Consider the following 6,000-nt stretch of genomic DNA (forward strand, 5'->3'; position numbering starts at 1 on the left):
GACTTTATAGTACATTTTGATATTGAGTGGTATAAGTCTTCCACCTTTGTTCTTTTTAAAAAATGTGTTTTGGATATTCTAGTTTCTTCGCATTTAAATATAAACTTTGGGATCAATTTGTCAATATATGCCAAAAGGTTGCTGAATTTTGAAAGAAGTGTTGAATTTATAAATCAATTTGTGAGAGAATTGTGATGGTCAAGGAAGCCTGGCATGCTGCAGGCCATGAGGTTGCAGAGTTAGACGCAACTGAGTGACTGAACTGAACTGAACAAAACTGAGTCTTCCTATTCATAGACTTGGAATGGCTTTCTATTTATTTAGATCTTTTTAATGTGTTTTGTCTATGTTTTGTTGTTTTTAGTGTTTGTCTTCCACTTCTTTTATCAAATTTATTTTCCTACATATATTTTTGGTACTATGAATTCCATTTGTGAATGAAATTTTTTACTTAATTTTGTTTTTGGATTGTTTGATGTTAATACATAAAAATATAATTGGAAAGAAAAAGAAAAATAAAAGGAAAATTCCAGAGAACTGCAAAAACCCAATGTAGAAGTAAAGGTTTATAAAAGCAATAAAATTTTTTGAGGGAAAGAAAAGGCTCAAAGCTTAAATAGATTTCATAGCGCTGAGATGAGGGAAGAAGATGGCAGAGGAATATGACGGGGAGACCACTTTCTCCCCCACATGTTCGTCAAAAGAACATTTGAACGTTGAGTAAATTCCACAAAACAACTTCTGAATGCCGGCAGAAGACATCAGGCATCCAGAAAAGCAGCCCATTGTCTTCGAACGGAGGTAGGAAAAAACATAAAAGATTAAAAGAGAGACAAAAGAGGTAGAGACGGAGCTCTGTGCTGGGAAGGGAGGCATAACAAAGAGAGAATTTTCCAAGAAAATTGGAAATACCAGGAAACATTCTCACTGGCGTGTCTGTGGCGAGCCTTGGAACCTCAGAGGGCAACATAATTGGGAGGAAAAATAAATAAATAATTAAAACCTACAGGTAACGCTGCTGCTGTTGCATCACTTCAGTCGTGTCCGACTCTGTGTGACCCCATAGACGGCAGCCAACCAGGCTCACCTGTCCCTGGGATTCTCCAGGCAAGAACACTGGAGTGGGTTGACATTTCCTTCTCTAATGCATAAAAGTAAAAAGTGGAAGTGAAGTCGCTCAGTCGTGTCTGACTCTTAGCGACCCCATTGACTGCAACCCACCAGGCTCCTCCATCCATGGGATTTTCCAGGCAAGAGTACTGGAGTGGGGTGCCATTGCCTTCTCCTGAATGGTAACTCTGAACAGAGAAGCAGGGCAGACGCCCATATCCGCCTTTAGCAAGAGGGGGCTGGGCAGGTAGGAGCCGGCTGAACTGCTTAGAGTAAGGACCAGGCCTGAATGTTGTGAGGGCAGTCTGAGAGAGCTAACTGGATAGAGCAAAGCAGACTGTGAGATATCTTCCCCGCAAAAAGGCAAAAATCCCTAACCTAAGACTCCACCAGAACTGCTCACAGAACAAAGGACTGAGCAGAGTTAGCCGGCTGCAGATGGGCCACCCCTTGCCGAGACAGGTAAGGCAGAGCAGCCAGAGCCAGAAGGGAACAATCGTGGCCCCAGAGAGGCATCCGATACCAATCTGCAAGCAGGCTTCACTGCTTCGTTGCCAAGACTTCTTGGGTTTCTGGCCAGGTGACATTTGCCTGAGAAGGTGTGCTGGTTGTACACCCAGAAAACTGAGTGACAGGGATGGGGGAAGTGTTAAGTTGCAGCGACCACGCTCACCAAACACCTGGTTACCTGAGCTGCTCAGACCGGGGAAGGGCACAAAACTTAGGCCCAACCAAGTCTGCGCCTTTGTAGAGTACCCGAGAACCAGAACCTGAGTGGCTTAGACCTGGGAACTGCATGCAAACCAGTGCCAGCATCCGACGGTTCCACACAGAGTAACCTAGAGCCTGTGCAGTGTAGACTGGGGCAGCACACACACCGTGAGTGGGGAAAAACCCACTGTGGCCGAGACACTACGAACAATCCCCACAGATGCCAGTGATATTTGTCTGCAGCGTTCCTCCCTTCCCACAGCACAACTGAACAGTTCAGTTCAGTCGCTCAGTCGTGTCCGACTCTCTGCGACCCCATGAATCACAGCATGCCAGGCCTCCCTGTCCATCACCAATTGCCGGAGTTCACTCAAACTCAGGTCCATCGAGTCGGTGATGCCATCCAGCCATCTCATTCTCTGTCGTCCCCTTCTCCTCCCGCCCCCAACTTTCTTAGCATCACAGTCTTTTCCAGTGAGTCAGCTCGTTGCATGAGGTAGCCAAAGTACTGCAGTTTCAGCTTTAGCATCAGTCCTTCCAATGAACACCCAGGATTGATCTCCTTTAGAACGGACTGGTTGGATCTCCTAGCAGTCCAAGGGACTCTCAAGAGTCTTCTCCAACACCATGGTTCAAAAGCAACAATTCTTCGGCAATCAGCTTTCTTCACATTCCAACTCTCACATCCATACATGACCACTGGAAAAACCATAGCCTTGACTAGACGGACCTTTGTTGACAAAGTAATGTCTCTGCTTTTTAATATACTATCAAGGTTGGTCATAACTTTCCTTCCAAGGAGTAAACGTCTTTTAATTTCATGGCTGCAATCAGCATCTGCAGTGATTTTGGAGATCTAAAAAATAAAGTCTGACACTGTTTCCACTGTTTCCCCATCTATTTCCCATGAAGTGATGGGACCAGATGCCATGATCTGTGTTTTCTGAATGTTGAGCTTCAAGCCAACCTTTTCACTCTCCTCTTTCACTTTCATCAAGAGGCTTTTGAGTTCCTCTTCACTTTCTCCCATAAGGGTAGTGTCCTCTGCATATCTGAGGTTATTGATATTTCTCCTAGCAATCTTGATTCCAGCTTGTGCTTCTTCCAGCCCAGCGTTCCTCATGATGTATTCTGCATATAATTTAAATAAGCAAGGTGACAATATACAACCTTGATGTACTCCTTTTCCTATTTGGAACCAGTCTGTTGTTCCATGTACAGTTCTGAGTGTTGCTTCCTGACCTGCATACAGGTTTCTCAAGAGGCAGGTCAGGTCGTCTGGCATTCCCATCTCTTTCAGAATTTTCCAGTTTATTGTGATCCACACAGTCAAAGGCTTTGGCATAGTCAATGAAGCAGAAATAGATGTTTTTCTGGAACTCTCTTGCTTTCTCCATGATCCAGCGGATGTTGGCAATTTGATCTTTGGTGCAGACGCAAGAGACGCCGGCCGCAGCAGCGCAGACGTGAGAGACAGCTGAACAAGTGAGCCCTAAAAAGTGTTCACCACCGCCCCCTAGTGTCAGGGCGGAAATTAGACACTGAAGAGACCAGCAAACAGAAGAAGTTAAAACAGAGGGAAGAACCTTGGAAGTGACAGATGGAGAAGACTTGAGGCTACTGCAAGAATAGGACTGAAAATCAGAGGCAAGAGGCTTAAGTCCAAATCCTGAGAAACCCAGAGAACTCCTGACTCCAGGGAACATTAATCAATAGGAGCTCATCAATTGTCTCCATACCTACACTGAAACCAACCACCACCCAAGGGTCAACAAGTTCCAGAGCAAGTCATACCACACAAATTTTCCAGCAACACATGAAAATAGCCCTGAGCTTCAATAAACAGGCTGCCCAAAGTTACTCCAAAACCACTGACTGCTTATAACTCATTACTGCCCACCACATTTCACTCCAGAGAGAAGAAATCCAGCTCCACCAACCAGAACACGGACACAAGCTTCCGTAACCAGGGAACCTTGACAAGCCACCCATCCCAGCTCACCCACAGTGAGGCAACACCACAATAAAGAGAACTCCACAGACTGCCAGAAAATGGAAAAGCCACCCAAAACACAGCAAGATAAGCAAGATGAAGAGGCAGAGAAATACCCAGCAATTAAAGGAACAGGATAAATGACCTCCCACTCAAACAAAAGAGGAAGAGACAGGTAAACTACCTGATAAAGAATTCCGAAAAATGGTAGTGAAAATGATCCAAAATCTTGAAAACAAATTGGAAATACAGATAAATAACCTGGAGACAAAGATCGGAAGAAGCAGGAAAGGTTTAATAAGGATCTAGAAGAAATAAAAAAGAGAAAATATACGATGAATAATGCTGCTGCTGCTGATGCTAAGTCACTTCAGTCGTGTCCGACTCTGTGTGACCCCATAGATGGAAGCCCATCAGGCTCCCCCATCCCTGGGATTCACCAGGCAAGAACACTGGAGTGGGTTGCCATTTCCTTTTCCAATGTGTGAAAGTGAAAAGTGAAAGTGAAGTCGCTCAGTCGTATCATACCGTTAGCGCAATAGATGAGATCAAAAACAATCTGGAGGGAAACAACAGTAGGAAAACGGAGGCAGAAGATAGAATATGTGAGTTAGAAGATAGAATGGTAGAAATAAATGAAACAGAGAGGAAAAAAGAAAAACAAATTAAAAGAAATGAGGACAATCTCAGAGACCTCTGGGACAATGTTAAATGATCCAACATCCGAATCATAGGAGTCCCAGAAGTAGAAGACAAAAAACAAAGACCATGAGAAAATACTTGAGGATATAATAGTTGAAAATTTCCTTAAAATGGGAAATGAAATAATCACCCAAATCCAAGAAAGCCAGAGAGTCCCAAACAGGATAAACCCAAGGCAAAATACCCCAAGACACATAGTAATCAAATTAACAAAGATCAAACACAAAGAACAAATATTAAAAGCAGCAAGGGAAAAGCAACAAATAACACACAAGGGGATCCATATGAGGATAACAGCTGATCTTTTAATAGAAACTCTTCAGGCCAGGAGGGAATGGCAGGGCATACTTAAAGTGTTGAAAGAAAATACACTACAGCCCAGATTACTGTACCCAGCAAGGATCTCATTCAAAGATGAAGGGGAAATCAAAAGCTTTACAGACAAACAAATTTGAGAGAATTCAGCATCACCAAACCAGCTCTCCAACAAATGCTAAAGGACCTTCTCTAAACAGGAAACACAGAAAGAGTGTATAAACTCGAACACAAAACAATACAGTAAATGGCAATGGGATCATACTTATCAATACTTACCTTAAATGTAAATGGGTTGAATGCCCCAACAAAAAGACAAAGCCTGGCTGAATGGATACAAAAACAAGACCCATATATATGTTGTCTACAAGAGACCCACCTCGAAAGAAAGGACACATACAGATTGAAAGTGAAAGGCTGGAAAAAGATATTCCATTCAAATAGAGACCAAAAGAGAGCAGGAGTAGCAATACTCATATCAGATAAAATAGCCTTTAAAACAAAGGCTGTGAAAAGAGACAAAGACGGACACTGCATAATGATCAAAGGATCAATCCAAGAAGATTTTATAAAAATTATAAATATATATGCACCCAACATAGGAACACCACAATATTTAAGAAAAATGCTAGCAAGTATGAAAGGGGAAATTAACAATAACACAATGATAGTGGGAGAATTTAATACCCCAACTCACACCTATGGATCAGTTCAGTTCAGGTCAGTTCAGTTCAGTCGCTCAGTCGTGTCCGACTCTCCGCGACCCCATGAATCACAGTACACCAGGCCTCCCTGTCCATCACCAACTCCCGGAATTCACTCAAACTCATGCCCACAGAGTCGGTGATGCTATCCAGCCATCTCATTCTGTGTCGTCCCCTTCTCCTCCCGCCCCCAAACTTTCTCAGCATCAGCGTCTTTTCCAGTGAGTCAACTCGTAGCATGAGGTGGCCGAAGTATTGCAGTTTCACCATTAGCATCAGTCCTTCCAATGAACACCCAGGATTGAACTCCTTTAGAATGGACTGGTTGGATCTCCTAGCAGTACAAGGGACTCTCAAGAGTCTTCTCAAACACCAAGGTTCAAAAGCAACAATTCTTCGGCGATCAGCTTTCTTCACAGTCCAACTCTCACATCCACACTTGACCATGGGAAAAACCATAGCCTT

This window comes from Moschus berezovskii, chromosome 9 (assembly GCF_049115385.1).
Source record: "Moschus berezovskii isolate FMDL1 chromosome 9, NW_MosBer_1.0, whole genome shotgun sequence".
Taxonomy (NCBI): domain Eukaryota; kingdom Metazoa; phylum Chordata; class Mammalia; order Artiodactyla; family Moschidae; genus Moschus; species Moschus berezovskii.